At 36.8% G+C, this 25,465-nt stretch overlaps 1 protein-coding gene across 1 annotated transcript in view; it reads right to left on the bottom strand.

Moving 5' to 3' along the window:
* The window catches only part of LOC124211714 (zwei Ig domain protein zig-8), a 188,826-nt gene extending 165,907 nt beyond the window's left edge, over nucleotides 1–22,919 (bottom strand). Inside the window, exon 1 of the mRNA XM_046611061.2 lies at nucleotides 22,797–22,919. The gene's annotated coding sequence lies outside the window, so the exon portion shown is untranslated. The remainder of the gene's footprint in view (nucleotides 1–22,796) is intronic.
* Nucleotides 22,920–25,465: the final 2,546 nt, after the last annotated feature.

Here is a 25,465-nt window from a genome sequence, read left to right as displayed (position 1 = left end):
ATATCAAAGGCAACAAAACCACTGTTAAATAGTATAATTGATAAAAAAGAATCGATTTTTGCCTGAGCAATCTTTTTGACACGAAATATTTGATGTTTTGAATAATACAAATACATGAAATGAAATTACTTCCGACATAAATAATATATGCTCAAGGTGCCAGACATTTCTGTCCACACAGCAGTTGATTTTCCGTAATCCAATTATTCAATCAGATATAAATCTATACCTACGTATTAGTTTTGTGGTTATTTTAGGGTCTTCTTGACTACTGTCGACCACGCACTTGACCGCTGTCTCTGGCCCTGTTTTCCAGATATAGAATTACTAAGCGAACGATCGTCAGGATCAGCCATAATTGGTCCGCAAGTAAGTTAACGCCGCTTTTTGGCGGGCATTACATTACTGCGTGTCTGTATTTAGGAAAACATGAAATAAGGAAAATTTAGAGCGAAGGGAATGTGAGAGGTTTCGCTGAACGGGATTAATCCGAAGAAGGGAAATGAAGAAATAAACGATAAACTGCAAAATCTAACACGCATGAACGTACAATATGTACACTTGGGGACAACGAATCTGAGACGGCTAATTTTTTTCACTAGAAAGTTACGTTGGCAACGCAGAGAGACCTACAGCGCCATAGTCGGCCGAGCGTGAAACAAACTCAATCTCAATAAACGTAACATAACCCATGACCGTCGAATCTAACCTTAGAATACCGCGAAAATAATGACTTGTTGGATTCACACGTCAATTCTAAGGTTATATTCGACGGTCATGGGTTATGTTACGTTTATTTAGATTGAGTTTGTTTCACACTCGGCCGACCGTGGCGCTGCAGGTTTCTCCGTGTTGCCAACGTAACTGGCTGGTGTAAAAACTTAGCCATTTCAGATTCATTGTCCCCAAGTGTACCTATTCTATACGTATACACACATCACTTAATACATATGCACGACATTCGATTGGGAGGCATCGATGGTGGCAAATATTAGCAGAAAATATCGCATTTATAATTACATCATATAATTCCATTTCTTTGAATAAAGATGATAGCTGACAATAATTGAAAGGGAAAATGTGGCAAAAGTACATGACGATTATTAAATCTGGGAATACGCTCGTCATTGTCTAAAGAAATGACGATAGTGAAAAATTAGTTGATGAGGAGAAAAATAAATAGAAAAGGAAAATTGGTGAAATGTTGAATCGCAGAAAATTTATAGCTCGAGAATGGTTGAGCGTGCGACACGTACTATTTCTTCCAACACCTGTGAAGAAAAGTTTGATTCAAGAAGCATTGAAGGTGCCACTGACATCACGTAAATTGGGGTTAAGTAACTTACGTTCAATGACATCAAATAACGTAAAATTGAGATATTCGAAAGTACGCGTGTATCAAAGAAAGCCATAGTGTGTAAAATCGAGCTCTTCACTTGTGCGCATGCGTCAACGTTGTTTTACCGCACTCTTTGGAAATAAAGCACTTTGCGCAAGCTGCACAGGCTTTGAACGTCGATGCGCGTTCATAGCGTACTTCAGGCTCGACAACTTTTCAAATGATCGGGTGAAGATGTTAACATACACGCAAATTTTTAACAAGCAATAAGCAAGAATAACATTATGAGAATTACAATTGTTATTCACAATAAAGCCTGGATAAGATCATCGATGTCACAACATTCAAAGATGTGACTCAAAGTTGCTGCTGGCTTTTCAACCACAGCAGCTGGAGAAATTCAGAATCTTATGTTACTATCTGTAATAAAAGCTACAAACAATGTAAAAAATAGTAGCTCATTGGATCCTAATGTTAAACCTCATTCGGTATTTGTGCTTACGGCACCTCCTCAAGGCTGGCATAGGACTATAATGCGAATCAGTGGAAATGAAACCATTAGTAAACCTATAAGCAGATCAGTATATGTGAATACATGTATACGAACTTAATTTTTTTCATTACGAGTGGTGACTATTTCAACAATCAATACATTACAGTTGCATATTATTATACGAAAAAGATGAAATAGAATATCGGGAAAGTCACTAGAAGGAACTAGATTTAGAATCGTATTAAGGCTTGAGAGATTATTTAGAAAAAAAGTGCAGGTAATGTCAACGGTGAGGTTAGAAATATGATACATTAATTTTTACATTACCGTTTATAGATTGACCACGAAATACGAGGCAAATGTATCTACGTAAATATGGAAAACCTGATTTATTCATCGAAATTGCATGTGATCCAAAGTGGATTGAAATTAGGGAAAATATTTGACACCAGAAAATTGACAACCTCTGATGTTCAGTTTAGTATAACTTGAAAGTTTTACATCGGAGAAAAAAGGTTGGAAATCAAAAAGTTTTAGCCTTGAGTGAATTTTGAAGTCATAATAAGTATGCAAAACAATACGGTAGCTCTTCAAAGTCTAGAAATAATCAAAAATGTATAAATTTTCAGAGTGTTCGAAAACCATACATTTTTATCTTTGGAAATTTCGGATGATACTTTTTTGTCAAGCCACAAAAGCGGGTGGAAATTTCCTTGTAGACGGAGAGCTAGTGACCATATGACATACGTCATATCATAAATAAAATTTTCCATCTTATCTTACTCTCTTAATATCGCTGATAATTGATTCGGAAGTTTGCATGGCGTCCAGTGCTGGAGAGCGCAGCGGATGGCCGCTAAGGGTTAAAAAAAAATCAATTGAAAAACGTAATTTCATAAATTCTGGTTTTTCATGTGGCAGCAGAGAATGATATTCCAAGTTGAGTAGTAAGAATGGCAGACCATTTGGTTTCTGGAAAATGGCGGTAGACGGCAATAAAGCCACGCGAAAATGTGTCTAACTTGCTACGTGCCATAAGGGCTGGAACAAAGACAAATATTTACAGAAAGTAATACAAATTCTATATCCAAAAAGGTGGACCAAAATTCTGACTCGAACGCTCTGACATACGCCGACAAAGAGCGGTAAGCCGAGTAGATTTAGTCCAAGATCCAGAGCAGAACAAGTAGGTGTTCATAATGGAATCTTCCACAGAATTGATTCTCTTATTGGAAAATGTTCAGGGGTGTCGCCAGAATGTAAATTCAACTTGTTGAGAAGGGGGCAGAAGGGGAGGGGGGTGAGCTTCAGCCTCCATCTTGAAAAAAAGTGTTTCATCGAATATCTCGTGAACTGTGCATCGTACGACACAAAACGGCAGAAATTGTTTCCGTAAATAATAAAATCTTCTACAACTTTTATTGGAAACCTTTTCTATACAGTGCATAGGGTTTTATTTATAGCACACGAAACTTTATTTAACGTGGTTAATGCTAAGTATACAGTGAACGATCGATGAAACATTAAAAATGGTAATAACTAAACTTGTAGGACATAAAATTTCCAATAAGCGTTGTTTCAAGTTTTTTTCCATAAAATTGATACTTTAAGAGCTATAGCTTGGTAAACGTTGCGCCGCGTTACCCCCTTCGCCACATTTTCTTTCTCATTATTATTATTGTTATTATTATTATTTTTATTATTATCATTATTAATTTTTACGATGTAACGTGATGTAAAAGCATGATGTATCTTGATACATTGACAATGTTTGATGATAAGACCTTCTACCCTTGCAAGTAAGAAGGATCTATGTAAGTTATTAGTAGTTCTACACACTATTTATAATTTTAATAGATCCACTACACAGTGTTATCATTTTTCGCAACACCCTTTGTCGTTTTATGCGCTATGAAATATTTTTCGTGTACCTACTCCGAGCAACATTTCCACTAATAATTCACGCGGTTCAACGTCTACCAGGCTATAGCTCTTGATTAGGTATAAGAATTATGTATCTAAATAAATTTTACGGAAAAAAATTTGAAACAAAGCTTAGTATTGGAAATTTTATGTCCTAAAATTTTAGTTATTACTATTTTTAATGTTTCATCGATCGTTCACTATAGACTTAGCATTAACCACGTTAAATAAAGTTTCGTGTGCTATAAATAAAACCCTATGCACTGTATAGAAAAGGTTTCCAATAAAAGTTGTAGAAGATTTTATGATTTAAGGAAACAATTTCTGCTGTTTTGTGTCGTACGATGCACAGTTCACGGGATATTCGATGAAACACTTTTTTTCAAGATGGCGGCTGAAGCTCACCCCCCTCCCCTTCTTCTCCCCTTCTCGACAAGTTGAATTTACATTCTGGCGACATCCCTGAACATTTTCCAATAAGAGAATCAATTCTGTGGAAGATTCCATTATGAACACCTACTTGTTCTGCTCTGGCTCTTGGACTAAATCTACTCGGCTTACCGTTCTTTTTCGGCGTATGCCAGAGCGTTCGAATCAGAATTTTGGTCCGCCTTTTTGGATATAGAATTTGTATTACTTTCTGTAAATATTTGTCTTTGTTCCAGCCCTTATGGCACGTAGTAAGTTAGACACATTTTCGCGTGGCTTTTTTGCCGCCTGCCACCATTTTCCAGGAACCAAATGGTCTGCCATTCTTACTACTCAACTTGGAATATCATTCTCTGCCGCCACACCAAAGACTAGAATTTATGAAATTACGTTTTCCAATTGATTTTTTTTTCTAACTCTTGCGCCCGTACGTCACGGACTCCAGCACTAGACGACAGGCTAACTTCCGAATCGATTATCAGCGATACAAAGAGAGTACGAGAAGATGGAAAATTTTGTTTATGACATGATGTGTGTCAAATGACCACCAGCTTCTAGACAATTGCGGAACTGAATGCAGGTAGAGGCTTTGATTTTGATTTAATTTAAATACCAAGAAAAAAAGAGAAGAAATATTCAGCATAGGAAGAGCATTCGGATTGTGAGACTTAAACGAAAATACAGTTATCAAAAGTTTTAGTTGGCTCATGACTTCTGAAGATTTTACGGATAGATACAAAGTTTGAATCCGAAATGAGACTATTTGATCAGGATTGCATGTTCTTGAGATACAGCTGACCTTGTCTTGAAACATGACGTTCTCAGGAAGTGGGAAGTAAGCACAACTTTTGATTGTGTATTTTGTTTCCTTTGAGACCTTCACAGTATTCATTCTCTCGGAATATAATTCGTAAAAAAATTCATAATTTCTGAGCTAAATTCGGCCCTATATGACAAAATTTATACATACAAATATTTTTCAAAGTTTAGCCGAAAAATAGTATTGTTTTTTGGATATCTAACAAAGCTGAGGTATTTTTTCATTCTTTTATTCACTTTCAGGAGAAGCGGTTTTTTGGCGTATTATGACTTCCAAATTAATTTGAAAACAAAACTTTTATAGTTTTAACTTTTTCTTGTATGATACATAACCGTCCGCAGCTGACAGAAACATTTTACAAAGTTGGAACTAGTTCTGAGAGGGTGAAGGCTTCGGTCGGAACGATCACACGTGGAATGCCGCATATATCATACTTATATGCTTTCACGGAAACGAGAAATTTAATTGTGAACGAGCGAGACTGAAAGCGACGTAATTAATTTTGTCTATCAGCAGACTGGCAGATTTTAAAACGACTGTATAAAAAACGCAAGAAAAGAAACAAGAAAATCGAATAAAAAAGCGAGGTATTCCAAAGTGCCAATAGCCGTATAACAAACCCGATAACTCAATTCAACCGCGTTACCTCACGTCGCAGCTGATTGATATACCGTATACATTAGTTGCCGAACGTCGTACGCTCGTGGTATATGTACATGTATTATACATACACACTGAAATGTTTTCACTGCCTTTGAAGACACCGGCTGAATCGATAAAAGCTTTTACATAGCGAACCCGGCACTTGCGGGAAGAGAAAGTATAAAAAGAGGAGCCTAGAAAAAGAACAAAGGATACAAAAACCGAGAAGAGAGTTGCTACAATAACTATGAGTCGAGTCGATTACAGGGTGAAAGAACAAAGGCTGCGAGTAGGGTAGGTCAACTAAAGTCGACAGGGTCAGCTTGGGTTAGCGTGCCTGAAATAAAATCTGTTCATGAACCGTTTGTACCGGCAGCGTGGCTTCTGCTCTTTCTTTCGGGACTCGAAATATAACCACGTGCTTGACGGTCTAATTGTCAGTTGAATAGTCCAGTCAAGATAGGTCTGAATTGAAAATATTCGTGATGTGGATGCATTTTTGTGTAAAGGAATGTTTCGACCCTAAGGAACGCAAATCTAAAGTCATCACTGAGCTGCATAGCCGCTGTTTCGAAAAAACAGTTGAATTTGACATTTTTTTGGGTATTCCGTAAAAACTACTATCCATAAATGAAAAATGATTTGATCTTTGTGTAAAGCGGAAAATTCTACATCGAATTATGTCCTCATATGTCGGAAACGGAGTCGGATTAACAAATTAAGAAAAAAGAAATTCTACTTATCGACGGTGTCCTAGGAATTTTGGTGAAATAATTTCATAATTTTCTTAATAAAAACCGATTCACTATCGGTATGAACGCCGCATCTCGCTTCTCAGCTGAGATATAATTTCGATATGCGATAAATACAACTTTCCTCTCGTAGTACTAGCCAAATACTTTTGTACCCCGGAAGTCAAAATTCCTTGCAAAATGAATATTACGTATTATGTAGTTCAAGTTTTTTTTTTTTTTTTCACTTTTTAAGATAAGAACAAATTACAATTGAATTTTTCACTAAAGACCGTACGTATATCTAAAATATCACAAGTTCTTTTACGGGCTATATAATTTTAAACTGAAGTGAAAGCCGCAAATTAAAGGCAAAAAAGTTTTCATTCGGCGTAATAAGCTGGAGTGATCAGGCAGATAAAGAAAAATCCAGGGTCGATTCAAGCTAGAATGTGAACATTCGCTAGAATAAGACCTTCGTCTTTGCGTCGTTTGTATATCAGGTGGTGAGCCTGAACAGATCCAGCCATATGTAAAAAAATGTTAAGCTTGCTTGCAGCATGCATGGCCGAATACTTGATCTTCTTGCCAAATTTTATTCGAACTGATTTGGCCGTTTTCTCAATATTGAGGATATACGCAACCGAGATTCGTAAAAGTTTAAAAATTTTCGCGACAGATCTGTATCGAATACTTGATGACCCGTTCAAATTATTTCAAAATCGGTAGAGCTATTCCTCTGTAATTTAAATTACACCAAAATAGTTATTGAAAAATTCCCAAATTCGCCATACGGTAACCGAAAGCGATGAAAGTTTCGCAAGTTCCACGAATCATCTAATCCACTAACTACTAACCTTTGATTTTTCATCCAGCTTTCATTCTAATTGGTGAATCTGCTTTCCCGGCATTCAGAATTAAACATTTTCTGCGTACACGCATACATACACGCCCATTCGCATGTTGGACAATGGTATTAAACAATTGTGCAAGTGATGAAACATATTTCCAAGTCGAAGAGAATTCTCATTTTTTCCAAGCGACATTTTTCCCTGTGACAAATACGATAGGCACTCCGCTTTACGATCGTGCATAAAAAGTACAAATCAGCATTCGCCTCTCCTCGGTGTTAATTTTCTGCTTATCGTATCTGCAGATAGGCTACCTTCGTTTATAAAATAAGTAAAGACGATTTCTTCAATTTTGGAAATATACACTTGAGGACAATGAATCTGAGACGTGTAATTTTTTGCACTAGATAGTTACGTTGGCAACACTGAGAAACCTGCAGCGCCACAGTCGGCGGAACGCGAAACAAGCTCAATCTCAATAAACGTAACATAACCCATGACCGTCGAATCTAACCTAAGAATACCGCAGGGATAATGACTTGTTGGATCGACACGTATTCTAAGGTTAGATTCGACGGTCATGGGTTATGTTACGTTTATTGAGATTGAGTTCGTTTTCACGCTCGGCCGACTGTGGCGCTGCAGGTTTCTCTGTCTTGCCAACGTAACTGTCTAGTGTAAAAAATTAGCCATATCAGATTCATTGTCCCCAAGTGCATGTACGAGAGCAGGAGGTGAGCGACAGGAGATCAAAGGGCGAAAGCCCGGTTTTGAAATTATCAATTCGAATGGAACCGATGAAGCGTAAAGACGACAGAGACCCGCGTCGATTCTCTGGAAACAATGGATGAGATATACGAAAATTAGGGCCGACAATTTCGCGTACTGATTCGGAGCGTTACAGTCGCTGAACAATGCGCAGGAAATAGAACTCGGAAAAATTTTCGCGGGTTTTCCATCTACGCGTATGTAATGTAAAAGGCTTATTCCGCTGCTCGCGCAAGCCGTCCTGCGATTCATTATCCGCGTAATCTGCACCGTGAAGAATCACCCAGGACTACAGATAAATTAGTAATCCCTCATGCTCGGTATAACTGCAGCTACGCTAGGAAAAACTACACGTTCGGAACATGCACAGAAGGAATGTTGAAAAATTTTCTACCGATACGAGTGGTAAAATTTTTGCGACCGCGATTTCGAACAATGTTGATGTTTAGCTGTCATTATTAAAATTCGTGATATTTTTCTTAAATTAATTATCGACGACGGTAACGAGGTATTTTCATCTCGTCTAGAAAAATTGACAAATTCTACGATTCTTTGCTGATTAAGCTCGATCAAAAAGTGCTGAGTTTTAACTCGACTCTGGAAGTGGGTATTACGCTTTGACATAGTAATTCACAAAGTCACCAACGAGATACACAATCGGTTTTTCAATGTGATTGTTGCGGATATTCAAGCTTGATTAAGTTTTTTTCCAGAGATGGAATTTCCATTGTTAATTGCGCGCTTCTGAATATAGAAATGATTATTCAGGTAGATTATTTAGGCGTGTGAATGGTACTTGCGACGAAGGGATTCTTCCTATGCCTTCTTCTTCTCTCCAGATTTGTATAGATATACAGTCTGTACACCACTCTGCATATTTCTTTGCAAAAAATGACCCTTTCGCGATGCCCCTCGTCAAACTCAGGCAGAAAGGGATGAAGGTGATCATAATGTCCATCTTTCGGACGAACTCACATCACACCTAATTCCTATGCACGTACCACTCGTCGAGATATTACTTTCCCATGACTCGGCTCGATTTGGCTAAAAGCCGTTGATAAGATCTAATCTTCGGATGCAAGTTTTGCACACGTTCTAGAATTTGCTAAATAAAAAATGTACCAATTTTTTACCTTCTCGGGCATGATCGCAAAAAGTAAAGTGTCCATTAACTCTTTGTGTCGTTACGAAAGATGTTGATTTGAAAAATTAATCAATTTTCCGTTTGATGACAACGTTTTAGTTATCACTGGTAAAATTGTTTTATAGTAGGTATTTTCCAATGAGCGTATGCATGTGTGTGTTTGTGTGTGCATAGAGAATGTCTAATCATCAATTCCAGGAAGAATAGGTTCATCGATTTGAATGAAAATTGGGTGAAAAATCAAGGGCTAGAGATGATCTACAAAACTTGCCAAGCTTCTGCCGCTTCCGGTTACTATTTGTTGAATTTTTCAATGTTTCTATAATTATTTTTCTGTAATCTAAATTATAAAGGAATGGCTCCACCGATTTCAGAGTAATTTTAATTGCACATCAAGTATTTGGTGCGACAATACTTTTTAAACTTCTAAGACTCTCGGTTGCGTAATGTCTTAAAACTTGACTATACTGTTATTGAGTCAACGAAAAATACTGTGTAAAACATTGAAATCTCAGACTAAAGTTGTATAACTCGAATATCTTATCTTTTACTAGATTTTGTTATTGTCTTTATTTTAATTGACTAACTATTACATTGCTGATCCGAAAAAGCAAAGCGAGTTACCTTTTGTAACAATATAAACAAACCAACAAATCTGGTCGAAATTTTGCACAGCGTAAAGTAATATCTGCAGAAATCAACGCGAGTTTCGAATATCTTTACAGGAAAAAGGAGCAGCAACCGCAATTACCGCAAAAAAAAAAAAGCAAAAAAAGAAAAAAAAGTGCACGCTAATTTCCGTGAGATTTTCTTCACCACCTTCGTAAAGGAGCTAACTAAACCTGAACGTAGAAAGAAAACCGATGAGCATGCGGTATATTAAGCCTTTGAAAATTACCACGGTACAAATTCTAAAGCGACAAAGTAGAACAAGCAATTATCTGGCCTGGGAATTTTCCCTGCGGGAGGATAAAATTTTCTCGGTAGACCAAAATATCTGAAAGTGAATAAAAGACGCGATAAAAAACGAAAAGAAAAGAGAAAAAAAAAGAAGAGCAACTGTTATGACAAAAAGAGGGAAAACAGCGAGAGCACGTAATTGCAGGGAGACCCGCGAAGACGGAATCCTCCCGTTCCTTTGTCCTAGGGACAATTAGCATTTTGCAAACTGCAGCTAGGCGGTTCCCGCGAGGTTGGCTACCCTTCATCTCCGTCTCCGCAGCCACCACCACCACTTCCACTTCCGGTTTTCTCTTCGTCTTTATCTTGGCTGGGAAGAAAGAGCCGCTGACTGGGACGACGACGAGGCAATAAGGAGTAAAGTGAACCTCCGACTGTTTTTGGCGAGGTTTCACGGGTCGGGTAAATCTATTACCCATCCGGCCCGCCTAATCCCATCGTGAGGTAATCTAATCTCGTGTTGCGGCCGGCCCAACGCGAGTCCGACCGACCGTATGGCCGCAGGAAGCGCTTTGGCTCACGGAAAGTACCAAGGATTCCGATTGCCTTACCGCGTCCGGATTCCACGGCCAGTTTCTTACACGTCCGGAATGAACCGAAGGGCGTGATTCACGGCTTCGGTTCATTCGAGCCGGTTAACTACAACTCTGACCTCTGAAAGAAATTACATGCCTTTGCAGAGATCGTTTTGATTATCGGAGCTTTCGCGATGATCGATCTTCCCCGCAAGACGTGTTACCTGATTGCATTTGTTGTCGTTATTAGAAAATTTTTAATGAACTAGGGATTGTATGTTGGTGTCAAAAATAAATTTGGTACAATCGACTGTTTGGTTTGATTGTGTACGGTGCTTTCCGTGCCAACTTGGTGAGAATTTAAAAGTTGATATTTGCGATATGGCTGAAAGTTGGCTGTCCTTTTGCATTCTGAGAAATAAGACTTCTGGATTTTTTTCAAAATCTTACCCGTCACGCCTTTGGAGTGAGGGATTTTTTTTAAACTCATATCTTTCATGATCACTCATTTTTCAAACATGTATGTACGATGTAATGCAACACGAGGAACTTATTAACTAATAATATATAATGTATTAAAAACTAGGTGAATTGATTTTTTATTTTCTACAATAATATTTATTATTTATTTATTTTTTTCAATTTTTAATAAAGTTTTATTTGCTAATAAATAATATTATTTAATTAAAAATATAGAATCAATGGCAAGAAAATGAGGCGGGCAATTGTTAAAAATCGATCTAAACATTTTAATTGTTTATAACAATATGAATTTATTAATAATTTTCAATAAAACTTTTTTTGATCAAAATTCATTCTCTTAGCTTTAAAATGTAAAAAAAAGAATTTTCTAGCTCAATTAGAACCGGAGTTATGAAATTTTTGAAAATGAGTCTCCAAGCCGAAATCACCAAATTCTCAAATTTTCGATACCCTCTGGTTTCCAAAATATGTGGAAAAAAATCCTCGAATAGGTATCTCTTTTTTTTCGATACAGAATTCGTAAAAAAAAATTCAGCTAAATTAAGAATGTGTCGCTCAATTTTTGTCGAAATCTGTCGGATTTTTAAAAGAAAGTCCCATTTATGTAATTAACAGCAATTCGACAAAACGAAAAGAATCGAAACTTTAACCGAATATATTGATTTCGTCGATTTCTTGACGATTCAAAGTTCTGAAAACCAGTTTTTTCGTACACACGCACCAGCATTACTACTTGAGGCGCTTGCTTATTACGGAACATTGAGCTGTCGAAGCTGTACAATTTCGAAACTTTTTCGTTCGGAACTTCGAGCATTCGGCATTTCCAACGGTCGAAGCTTCGTGATTACGGGACTTTACTTTAAGAAATTTATAATATCAGGGATTTGAACTCTCGGAGCTTTTTTGGTTCGGAACTTCGACTCCACCCCGAAATTTCGGCGAAAAAACGATTTTTAATACTTGACTGATTGAAAATAGTTGTATAAGAAAATACTTGCACCAATTTTTAGACTGGGGACAAGGAACCTTTCCAAAGTGATTCTGCCCACCGCTGATAAAAATTCCTTGCTTGTATACTTTCATTGCAGGAGGCTGAAAATTTAATCCAAAATTTGGTGAAAAGCTTTTGTTATACGACAATTGTCAACAGATAATAGTTAAAATTTCACCATACTCGTCCCTTAAGTACTGGATATGTAATAACCACAATTAGATACTTCTGTCGGTGCATTTGATTCATTTCACTCAATCTAGAAAAAGTGCGCAGAATTGGGTATAACTCTTCAATATTGCGCATACTTTTTGATGAGACCTTTAGGTATTACTTAGAATTATGACCCGAAATCTTATAAAAGCCAAAGCATTCTTTGAATGCGAAAAGAAGTGATTGAAATCGTGTCAAATTGTTGCAAATCATACAAACTTCTGTAAAGTTCGTTGAAAATTTGTCCAATACCATTGAATGTTTGAAAATTTAGAAAATTACGTAAATCAAGTAACACCTTTTCAAAATGCCAAAAAATATTGAATTTTTCTTAAATTTTCTAAAATCATTTCAAATTACTGACACCACCCGAAATCTTCGTAATGGGAAAATTTATCCACCCTTGGCAGGCGTGGATATTTGCGTCTGTACGGCAAAACTGTTCGCGCAATTATTTTACTGCTACAGAGAAATCTATAATATATATTAGAACATCTACCGAAACTGTTATTTTCGTGGCCGCGATCAAGAATTTGATTTTGTCGGAGAAAAAAAAACATGCATTTATATAAAAACGACTATTATGTTTGTACGTAACGTTTTTTTCTACAAAACTATACGGCTATAACTCAAAATTTATCCAATCTTCAACCGGTTATATCGCATATCAGACTCACGTCCTTTTCCAGGCCTCTTACCAGTTTTCACATGAACCAATAATCTGAAAGAAACCGAGTTATCCATAATCTTTCATCTCAGATCGATGCATGCATCTAACTTACGATGTGAGCCATAAGGTATAGAGAACATTTTTGTCGAGTCACTTTTGAGTTATTTCTTTGTATAAATTTGATTTTTCACGAACTAAGAACGTTTTTGAAAAAATAATGTTTATTTTGACTTTGAATATGACTATGAAAAGACTATTATCTAATGAAAGTACTGATGAAAAAGGCCAATACGTGAACTTTAAGATGTGTGTAATCCCTTTGAAAAGTGTATCCACAATATCCCGAAACTAATTTCCAATTATATCACGAAGTGTTTCTTCCAAATTTAAATGACTTTTCTTATCAGAGGTGAGATATCTTTCTAGTGCAGTGTAGTCTTTCATAAGCACCAAGATAGAATGATACAACCTTATGATAATGCAGGGAGTTCCTTTTTTCAAACAATATTTTAGAAAATTTCTTTGAATGGCAGTGAAACACCTCCAGGAAATCGACGATTTAAACCACCGTACGTGGCAATGAATTCTTCAACGAAACATTGTAATTGTGGATTGAACTACTTACAGGGAACACCAGTTTGATGACACCCATCGAATTCGTTATGACACATGTACGTTGTGGAACATTGAAAACTAAAAGACTCGCATATTTTTTTGTCGGCGATAAAACGGTTTAAAGGGGTGAAAACAACCCCCAAAAATAGGCAATCGACCCTCGGGGAAAAAATTTCAGCTTTCGTGATACTTGTTTTTTTACCGAGAAAATACTTGAAGCTGCTAATTAAATTTAGTATTGCGACGTACCTTGAAATTGCACTACTGCATAATGAAATCGATTCGTTTTCGTTTAGAAAAGGGTTCCATTCATCGATCCGTGTACCGTTAATTGGTTTACGCTGGGTAAACCCCCCCACTCAATCACGCTTCAATCAAAATAAACGATCCAGTTTTACGCGGAGTATATTTGCCAAGCTGCACCAATAGCCGCATGTATCGAGGTTCGATGGTTAGACCCTCGCCGTGCCGCGTGTACAATTCTCATTTTCGTGAAAATGTTTTTGGGGAATTGCGTGCGTGTCTGGTTTCAGGGGGAAAAAAGTTAATGAAAAAAACTCACCCCCCCCCCCCCCCCCCCGACAACGGCTATGATGAAAATACTAAAATTGAAACAAACGACTGATCGCTGCGCCTCACCCTCGTTAATTGATTCGTTCGTTTTATTTTTTATTTTCATTTTTTTTTTAATTCATCCTTTACTGCACTCGCCTTAAAGTTAATTGCGAGTTTTACTACATCGGCAGTAAAATTGAATGCGAACTTGCGATGTATGAAAAAGGCGGTCGCGATATTCGTTACAGTTCAGTGCATTCTGCTATTGAACAAAAATAAATACAAACAACGGAGGCTGATTCGCTGAAATTCGATCATTTTTATTCACATTATGAGGCAGCCGTGAACCGGACATTTATCGAATTATTAATTTCCTGATATTTTATCTCGTCATAGATACGAAAATACTGAAATAGTAATAAAAAAACTCGAGATATCGATGCTTCGTTTCTAATCACTTGAAAATGGTTTAAAATCTAGTAGATTTGTTCGATTTCACATTACTGTAGTAAGTCTTATAAGACTCGTTTTATTCAGAAAACTAATTTTTCTAAATTTACTGAGACACGTTTCTTCTATCATGTTGGAATTGCTGAACAATTAATTTGACAATATTGTACCGATATTAGTTCTGATCAACAAACCGCGATATTCGGTTGACTACGGCTAGAATCTGCCTTAGTGAATTTATAGAAAATAGTCTTCTGAATAAACTGAGCCACCGTAGAGCGAAAACGAACGAATCTACTAGATTTTTAACAATTAATGAGTTGAAATAAGGCGTGGATATCAACACTTATTCGTAATCCCAGTACTTAATATTTTTGTATTTTCAAAGAGATCTTTATGATTTAACGAATACTGATAACAGTAAAAAGTATCCATTTCCGACCATGTCAAATGCATATTTGTCGATTTAGGAAGATCAATAATACCCTGACGAATGATAATTCGGAGAAACCCAGAGAACGACGGAGTCGCTTGAGCGTCGTTCCTTATCTGAGGACGTCAATTTCCATCGTCTGTTGAATTTCTAACAGTTAAACTGACAAACGGAATACCTAATCTAATTGTCTGCTCTAGAACGGTAGGTACCCGCGTGGCTTCCAGTCAAGCTCACGAGCCGATTATATTCAACAAACGTCTTTGTCCTATTACCGTTAATGGTGAAAGCTTTGCGCAAAAGCGCTGCGAACCATGCGTCATTCAAACATTTCACGAGTAAATCTTGGCCTCTGCCAAACAACTCATTTCAGATTATGCGAGTAAAAACCTGTGAACGAACAAAAACAAAGAAGAAGAACGCTCGAAGACGGGAGCAATCAAAAATCCCCTTTTTCACAGGTGGAAATTGTTGATTTCCGGAAAGTTCCTTGGACATAGCCAATTTTCAGATTGCAAATGACGAGGATTTCAAAACATTCGCGGCAATTTTGGTTTATCGAACTTCTTAACCGACGTGAATGATTTTATCCACGGGCAATGAATTGATATTCTGCCAATACCTTGGAAAGACACCAAATACTGGAAAATACGTTCTCAAAATTCCGTGACAGTTCGATGTAGAAAACTGTGTCGATAGTGATTTTTTTTTTTATATTTTGCTGGTCGTTACAAGTGGAAAATATTTCCGTATCTCACAGGTTATTTGTCCAATTTTTACAGCCGTAACATCAGAGACGCGCTCCGCTGCGTGATTGTGACGTAAGACGTAAAGAGAAAATAATAGATACGCGAAAAAGTCGGGAAAGAAAAATAAAAAAAACTGAATTAATTGAGGAACATGGCTCAGGAGTAAGAAACGAATCAATCATGTACGCGTGCTTTAAATTCCGGTGTTTTTCAGTTTCTCAAACTCGATTGCTGATCCATTTTCGTGACGTCTTTCGGCAACGAGGCGTTATACATGTAAGTGAACGTATACCTGGGTGGAAAATTTACCGGAAAACTGGCGTCTGTCGATGAGGGGAAAAATGCGAGTGCCCTAGGGCAGGTGCAGGATGAAGGTATACCAGAAATTGAAAATCCACTGCAGCTTGGGGCGAGGTGAAAAAAGAATTTCCATTTATGCCCGACGTTTTTGTGCTCTTTCTCTGAATTTCACACTTTGTTATTCCACCCCTTGAAATACACGAGTGTCAAAGAAGCCTGGGCTGATTTCTCATTCTGTAGAACCATGAATCCCGGCTGTACTATTGCGCCAGAAAATTGTGAAAGAAAGAAATTTCCATTCGATGAATATTGCCAACTCGCAGAATATTTCCCTGCACGTTTTTGTACACGTCATTACTATCCGGGGTGTAATATTGCCGCGTACGGATACTTTGGTGTTTCTATTGTACACTGAGAAAAATTTCATTTTTTACAACGACTAGAAAAATTCGGTAAAACAACTAAGAACTGTATTTTTCGATTGTGGTAAAAAATGAAAATAGTCAAGGACTGAGCGGTAACCGGACTAAAAATTTCTCCCAGTGTTCGATTTTATGCACATCATTTTTCACGGCCATAATTATTTCCGAAGAAATATCATGATGAAATTGCGAACGTTTATTTGAGAAATATAGAATCTTGAACTGACTTGAATTTGGGAAATATCGTCGAAAAAACCGAGTTTTTCAATTCCGAGTATGACTGAGGATTGAAATTCATTGTTAGTGATTTGCCGTTAGGGAAGAAAAATCGTTCACACTCAGCGCTAACGGATATAATTCACGCTCTGCGAATTGAACTCCATGGTATAACCGTTCAATACTGTGCTATCGCCATAAATCAAATAATCCACGGTGAAATACGGCGATAAATTTACGGCGTAATTTTATCATTCTTCTATTCCAATGCTCTAGGATATTTGCAAAAATGTGTAATGAAAGTGCAAAAGCACCGAATTTTTACGGACAACAGAACATGATACGAGTATGTACATCTATTTGCGAATCCGCCCGCATTGAACTAATTCATGAATGCGGATTTCCTGCAGGGACGGAATTTCGCATGCTTCTAAGATTGAATCTTCAAGTGTCAGATTAGTCTTGCACAATTTTGTTAAAAAAAACAATGCAGAAGCGAATTTAAGAAAAATTTACTAAATCGGAGTAGACATTGTTGGTGCAATTTTGAATGTAACTCGTAATTTTTTACAGAACATTATAATAATCCTGCAATACCTGGAAAAAAGAACCGAGCTCTGTAATTCAAGTAAAAAAATAAAATATCTTCTGTTCTTTATATTCAGGCTAACATTGACCAAGATATTAAACTGTTCTCAGTTCCATTTAACCGATTCACGAGCAAAGCTAAATTAATCCGATTTAAAACTGCCTGGTTTAAGCCGGAAGTTGATTCTAAGTTACCTTCGGTGAGAAATTAGTCACCGATTTTATGATCATCGAAACGCGTATTTAATGCAGAAATTAATTTTTAAAAAAATGTATCAGGCTCCTAATGTATCGGAAAACGTCTGTACTTGAACGAAACATTCGTTCCGTCGAGTGGAATATGTTTGATCCTCCATGTTGGTGAACAAATTCAATTCTAATGAAACGACAGATCACGTAGTATCAAATAATTAATTAATATTTTCGAAGTTTTAAGTGTAGGCGAGACGAACAGAAAAAGTTTGCTTATCTTGGAAACAGATACGATCAAACTGGGGTTTCTCAAATTTGTTTTTTTTTTTTTTTATTTACTCGTACTGCAATCTTACGCTGAGTGTAAAAAGACCGTGAAGGAACCTCAATGATCCGAAACCTACTAATTTAGTGTTATTATAATTATCAATGCTATATTTTCTGGTTAATGCGATATTCAATCTCTTTGCCGAGTTAGCTAAATTTTTTTACGTCAAACAATGCCTTGACGTCAATTCATTGATGAACTAGCAATAAATTATATTGCAATAGTCACAAGAAAACATACCACAAGTGATCATAATGCAAACAGTAACGCGCGCCAGATTTCCTGTTGACATCTAAAAAAACTCGTTTTTATTTCGTTATATTTTTCGTTTACGGTAAAAAGTGAAAATAGTCAAGAACCGTGCGGTAAAGACATTGAAAAATTTCTCACGGTGCGTGAATTTTTCAAGACGACATTGTTCATAGCGAAAAATTTGTTACACCTGCGCTATTTTGAAATATCAAAAAAGCTCTTCCCGCAAATCCGTATCTATTATTCAATTGCGAAACAATTGGGATACACATCCTGTCCAACTTGCAGTGAAATTTTGGTCAAACTGGATCGGTCGTAGATTGGCCCGATCGGTCGAAGTGTTAATTGTTTGAAAACCGTCGAATTCAATGTAAAACAAGAGGATCCGGTCTGCTGTATATTGATTACGGCAAACAAATTTCGAATCTGACTGTCCGCCGTGCAGTGAGACAAACGCGTTCCCAGATTCAGGGCTGCTGCACTGCAGTCTGCAACGAGTACGAATGTTTTCCATGTTTATTCAGCCGAACGAGTTTAGTTAGCGGTCATCCAATCCGAGTCAGTCAATAGGTGAGCGAGCTGAGTTAGCCGGCTTGATTAAAACGAATGTGTAGCTAGCTGGGCCATTATACGATAAAACTACCAACGCGAAGCTCTTGGCGTAGAAAACGTTAATATATTAATAATGGGCTTAGGAAAAACGGAACGAGAACTCACGGCAAAGTGAAACTTTTTCTCAAACGGTGTATCGACGTCCATCCGACAGCTCGACGTCATTCGGTAATTTCCGCAAGTTCATCGCGAAAACGCGAATTCGAAATTAGCTTCCGTATCTACACGGACCTGAAGGATTAGATGTGCAAATCCCCGGGACGTAAAACGTGGGACCTAACCAAACTGACCCGTTAGAGCTAACGTTTTCATTCTTAGTCGGATACTCAGCGTCCCAACTCAAAAATTTCCATATCCTAGCTTTATAACAGTTTATGTACAGCTTCAAACAATATGAAAATGTGGCATTTTTTGCTAGAATCATCGAATTTTGATAGTTTGTTGATTTTACATTCTCCATATTCGATCCGCCGTCTTGGATTCAGAAATCATCAAATTCTGACTTCAGATTTCTGACCAACGACCCCAAAAATCACCGTGCGACGGAATTGAGGCCAAGATATTGAGTACAAAAACGTATGAGTGAAAGCGTTAAGCGCTATATTTTGCACCCCTGTTTTCTAGATCCGTATTCCGATCGGTAACGATGAATTAAAACGACAGAGTTATACGGAAATACAGTAAAACCGCTGGACTGAAAATACATTACCACTGATTTAACTGGTTCCATTTTTCATTCGCTCTAAGCTGACCGTTCATTTTATCCCCCAAGTTCTTGCTTATTATTTGTTTCTGGCTAACTATACAGAGTTTTCGTCATGTTTGCATATTTTTAAGTTTTGCACTGTAAAACAGCCTCAAAAGCCTTCACTATCATTGTCAAAATAGAATCAGAAGTCATTTCGACATTTTTACAGAATTATGTTACATCGCGATATGTTGGTACATTATATGTTGATATGATATATAATTGAACACGTTTTTTTTTTTTTTTTTACATGGTGAAAATCAATGGGGCAATATTCAAACGATTCCATAATCATATCTCATTTCACTTTCGAAGCTCAAATATTCTTATCAATAGATACAGAAAAATATAAAGCTAAACGTAATTAGACTTTGACAATTTCTCACGCAAAACTTCCTCAACTTACAGGTTCGAAATTTATCAACCCTATACAGTGGTACAATTAATACAAAGTCGTGAAATTCTGATGAATGAGATCGTTTATTTATTTATTCCTCTGTAAGCCATTACGCAGAATCTTAGTTTACAATAAAATATACTAAAATGAGACGATAAGAAATAGACACAACTTTGGTATATTTGTAAATGCAGATACCGATTTTCTGTTTTACACTAATTGTAAGACTTTGGAATTTTATAGTAGTAAATTCTAAGAAGACGTTGCTTTTCGGCTTCTGAACTAAGAACTACGTAAGAGAATTGAAACTTTGCTGAATAAACAAATAATAAAAATGGTGTCACATCACTCGACTGACTTTCTTTTTTTCTTTTTAACATCTAATTAATGTATAACATTCTTCGACGAAAGATGATTTATAGTTTTTTGCCGCCACGGTGTACACGTAATTTTCAACTGCGATACACGCAATTCAATACTCTGGGCATATTAATTCTACTTGCATCCTTGTTGACATCACGTCTAGCTCTTACAATAAGATAGCGCGCAGTGAAGACAAACTCCGTTCAAATTAGTTAGTCTTTGGGCCAAGCGTCTCCTACGGGTATTGAAGTAATTTGAATTCGAGGCTTCGCGTGTAAAAAAAATCCATTCTGAAGATACGATGTGTATAGAGCAGAAAAAACGTAAAATCATGAGATCATATTTTGTCTTTCATGTTGAAAAAAGTATTTTCAGGTGTTGTACAAGCGTATTGTTGCAGTTTTCAATCTGCCGTCTTTGCTTCAATTATTGTTGACTCATGGAGAAAAGAAGAAATATGTCCTTTTATTTTTTATCTCTCTGCATAATAAGCATCTATAAAATATTCTCATGCAAAGAATCAATTATACAATCATTCCATTTCCACTCATTTCCCGTACCTACTCAAATTTCTGTGCCGAGATCGCGCCAACTTTTTCAGCAACAACACCGTATATGAAAATAATTTTTCAGTGCAATCTCGCTGCAGGCGTTGCAACTATCGGGAAAAAATTAAATGTAGGCGAAATGTTTTTTCCGCCTCTCGGATTGATTTTTTCTTTCTGTTTCACGTTTTTCTTTCCTTTTTTTTTTTGGCCATTTTTCTATTCTGCTACGCAATTTGTATATCCATCTCAGATAAAAACAATGCGCAAAGTTTCTGTTCGGTCCGATTTCACTCGCGTGAAAAACACGTAAAATAATTATTAATCGAGTGAATATTTTATTCTAGATTACACTTAATTTTTACAGGATGATTATTATTTTGCATACTCCGCACTTGATTGAATATGTATAAATGTGGACGGATTTAAATGGATACGGCTCGGTGTTGTCTTTACAACCATAAAGAAATATCGTGCATTCAAATAAATTTTAATAACCGCAAAGAAAAAAAAAAAGATCAGTATATGAACCTGACAAACATGTATTCATCTCATTGCTGTGAAGATCTATTTGAAATCTGTTCTTTACGGTAAATAAATGTTTGGTAGCAGGAAGTCGTGATACGAAATAAATATTTTATTTATAGTGAATGAATATTTTTGTTAATGGAAAAAATATTGCATTTGAATACCCTGAACGTAACATTAAAGGGAATTGGTTTCATTGAATATAAAATTGAAAATTCCGACCTGATTGTTGTAATCGTTACTTAATATTCGTTCTACATGCCTTTTGACTCGGAAACTACTTATCGTTGATCGAAAAATGGGACAAATACCATTTTAGTTCCTTAGGAAACTTTGCCGATTTCACCAAACTGTCACACAAACTCCGCGTCAAATTTTTCTCATTCATTTTGCGAGTCGTACTTATATCGATGATACGAAGCTGTCACGTGAAGATATTCGAGGATTTCATAAAAAAAAATGCTCGGATGTTAACGTGTCGTCAGTTTCTTCAACTATCTAAAAGCTCTTCGACAAATGGTAGATATGCTTTCAGTCAATGAAATATTATTAATTTCAATTATTTTTGAAATTCACGCGAACCTCGTAAAAAATATAATACCTTTCAGACAGGAATATTCGATTCATCCATTCCGTGCATTAATGAATTCAACGTGAAAATAAATATCTAATTCGTGAAAATATATTTCTCACTAATTTATTTGATTGTAGTTAAATGAACTTCGAATAGATTGTCTGACTTGATAAAAAGTGAATACCACTAATTACGGGAAATGAATATTGGTGTCCCACTTGAAAACGATCTATTTGAAGCAAATAAACACGTCTGAAACAAATGTTTTTCTTCAGAGGTAATAAATCATTATTCGAATGTATTATTTGAGAAAAATAGGCATCTCAGTTGCGAGAAATCAATATTTATAATTCCTGCTCGAGAATACTTTATTTTAATCAAACAAACACGTTTTAAAAAACAGTATTTCCTGATGAAATTATTAAACCGTTTTTCTGGGTTAAACTCTTCGTTTTTTATGCTCATCATTTTTCATTCATTCTCTTTCTAAAATGCTATTATATAATTCGCTAATGACTTGTAGGACCACGAGTTCTCGATAAGGCCTATTCAATCAGTCGAGGAATAAATTCATTGCTTTACCGCTGTTTCCACAGTTAAGAATTTACGCTCGTGATTCTGGCTCGGCTGTTCTGAACGCACATCATACACCGAATTTTTTTCCAGTACAGTACTTCGAATATCAATTGATAATAATCTTAATGGAATAATAATCGTCGTTCAAACGTCAATATCGCAAGCATGTCAAACCCTGTCAAAACTCACAAACACCGTTCCATTATTAATCCTGAAATATTTGCTCTTTGCATACTTCACCCATCACCTCTACGATCTCGGGTAAATTATATACTTCGCGTCACGATAATCACAACTCTCGTTATCATCGTGTACTCAAGGCGATGACATTCGTCCGGATCATAATTTTTACCTCAAATTACGACGTACGATTAAACTCACCAGCTTATCCCGTCCGCGGACGATTATCGACGGCGAATATTTGACGGCGCAGGTTGTTTTCTTAACTTACATTTAAAACCAGCGAACTTTGAACGACAAACTTGAGACCCGTGTGACGGTCCGCGGACTACTGTCTCCCTAGGAGCTTGCAAGCTTCGTTCTACCCCACGTGGTCAGACGGCAGGAGCAGCGCTTCTCTCGGCAATTATCAGAACTTGGCAAACGAGTTGATACGATGTGCACCGGTGTGGTTCTGAAGAAAGTCGTTTTTGGACTTAAATCTGCTCACCCTAGATCGGTTGGAAAAAATTAGAAAAAATTAGTAAACGAGTTTCAGCGTTCTGGCTAGAATTAGAAAGGATGTCTGTGAGGATCGAATCATTTTGAGTTCCGAATCCGGGCAGAAACCACTAATTATCACAAACGATTATGAGTTGCGTTAAAAAATGAAATATTACACCAGCCGTTTAAACCGTACTTCCGTAGCAGTAGTGCACAAAAAAAAATTAAAACGGAGCAGAGAATCGATTTTTAAAAACTTTCGTTAGTACTTGATCCAATTAAGATCTTTTAAGCAGATGCGTTTCGAATAGAAATCGGATTAGGAGGTGACTCGTCCATGTTTTCTTAAGAATCATTTTCTCACACCTTTTCCCAACCCGTTCACACATGCATCGTTCGCGATATTTACCTATTCAATTCGTACCGATTTTTGTCTAATCTTCAGAACCTTCTACTTGAAACTTGACTTGTCTACGATACCCATAAACATACTTCATTCTGGACGGCTTTAAAATTATCACTAAATGAACGAAATTGTCGGAAGGTGCAGTGTTATGATAATATTAGAGCGAAAACCCAATAAACGAGCTTACTCTCAATAAATCAGAGTGAAATAGAATGATCTCAGGTAGAGTTTTTTCCTCCAAATGTATATCGTAGAAAAGTTTCCTGACCCCGTAAGCAATTACAAAACCCTTCGACGTATAGAGTGTCCTTATAAAACTGTGTAAACTAACGTGCAAAATCGAGTCGCAGTTTATCACTCTATTCCCCTGGTGCCAGTAAAATAGTTCATCAGCTCCAGGACGTCGAAGTAAGATTGAGAAAAAGAAGTAACAGAAGCACAAAGGGTTGTGAGACGAAAAAGAAACAGCAGGACGGCCGCAATATCAAACCATTGTTAACAATATTATTTCACTCTGTGTCGACTTTTGCACAGGTATAATTATCACCTAGATTCGATTACTTTTGCACCTTATTCCCCGCCAAGGTTGCTTATAAATTTCCTTTCAACCCTTCACGAACAAGTCTCTTTTTCCGAGCATCAAGTCCACTCTGGGTCAAAATTACCCTATCGCATTTTTCATACGTTTTCACTCCAAACATGCGCGTTCGATAGAGCTGAAAAAATTCAGCGACATACTTTCACCATCTTGGAATGTGATAGAGTAGTTCAAAATTACGAAGAGAAAAAGTATTCTAGAAAAAAATTTGTATTGAAAAAATTTTATTATTTTGTAAAAATTTACATAAATCTGCTTAAAAGTTATTTTCGGTTCATACAATTGAGGCATAGGCCCAGATCAGCCAGTGTGTGCTTGAAGAGTTAATCGAGAAGCAAGAAGCTAATCGCGGAGAACAGACGTAGGCGATTAGAGAGGGGCTATTCACTCATAAATCGGGTGACAAGCGGTTGCAATGATTTCCATGCTTTGATACGACGTCAACTGTGATTTCAACTGTAATTTCACGCGATTTTAAAACGACTGTTTTCCAAAGTGGTTTGCAATTTTAATAAGTTCAATTTAATAACCCCCTCGACCAATAGTTTGGATCCGTGACTGGTCCTACCACTGGCATCGGGACAGCGAGCGATTAACATTCGAAAGGATTCCTTGTTGGCAATTATTTCTATTGTTTACTCAACATATGTTCGTATTTTATCTGGTTTATGAATGTTTTTTTGTTCTAGCTCTTTGGTTTCTATATTATAAATATCTTTCGGTTAAGTTTGGAGGATCTTGTCGTTTGATACGCTTTACATGTTTGTGAGTTAGTAATCGTACTGCTAACCGTTTACGACTGTTTTCAATTCGTACCAGGCATTTTCCACTGTAATTTTTGATTTCTTACGTGAGTCTTTTCTCAGTACTTGGTTGAGAACGTATTTCGGAGTATTGACTATGGTACTCAGGACCTTCGCCTGAAAGCATTCCAGGATTTCTGTGTTGGAATTGTTCGGGGTGTCCCACAGTCGTATACCGCAGGTCCAGGCGGGCTTCAACATGGCTTGGACACGAGGGGTTTATTATCGATTGACAGTTGAGGTTTTCAACCGAGGAGACTGTACATCTGTAGAGTTTTTAGTGAAGTTGTTTCCTCTTCTTCCACATGTATATCTTACAGGTTAGTCTTGTATCCAGGTGTAAGCCTAGTCATTAATTAGCGTGGTCTTCTTCTGGGTGTTGATGGCTGCTAAGATAAACTGGTGACATGTTTCCCTTTTCACGGTGAAGGTTACGGACGTTAATTTCGTTTCGCTGATTTGAATGCGCCATGCTTTTAGCCAGGCTTGGACTATCCCATATAAAATGAAAACTTTCTAAGAAACTTTCAATAAAACATTTTGTAGAAAGATTACGAGAACCTTTTCAAGAACAACAACA

This window comes from Neodiprion pinetum, chromosome 2 (genome assembly GCF_021155775.2).
Source record: "Neodiprion pinetum isolate iyNeoPine1 chromosome 2, iyNeoPine1.2, whole genome shotgun sequence".
NCBI lineage: Eukaryota > Metazoa > Arthropoda > Insecta > Hymenoptera > Diprionidae > Neodiprion > Neodiprion pinetum.
This window is presented reverse-complemented; position numbering and strand designations above follow the sequence as displayed.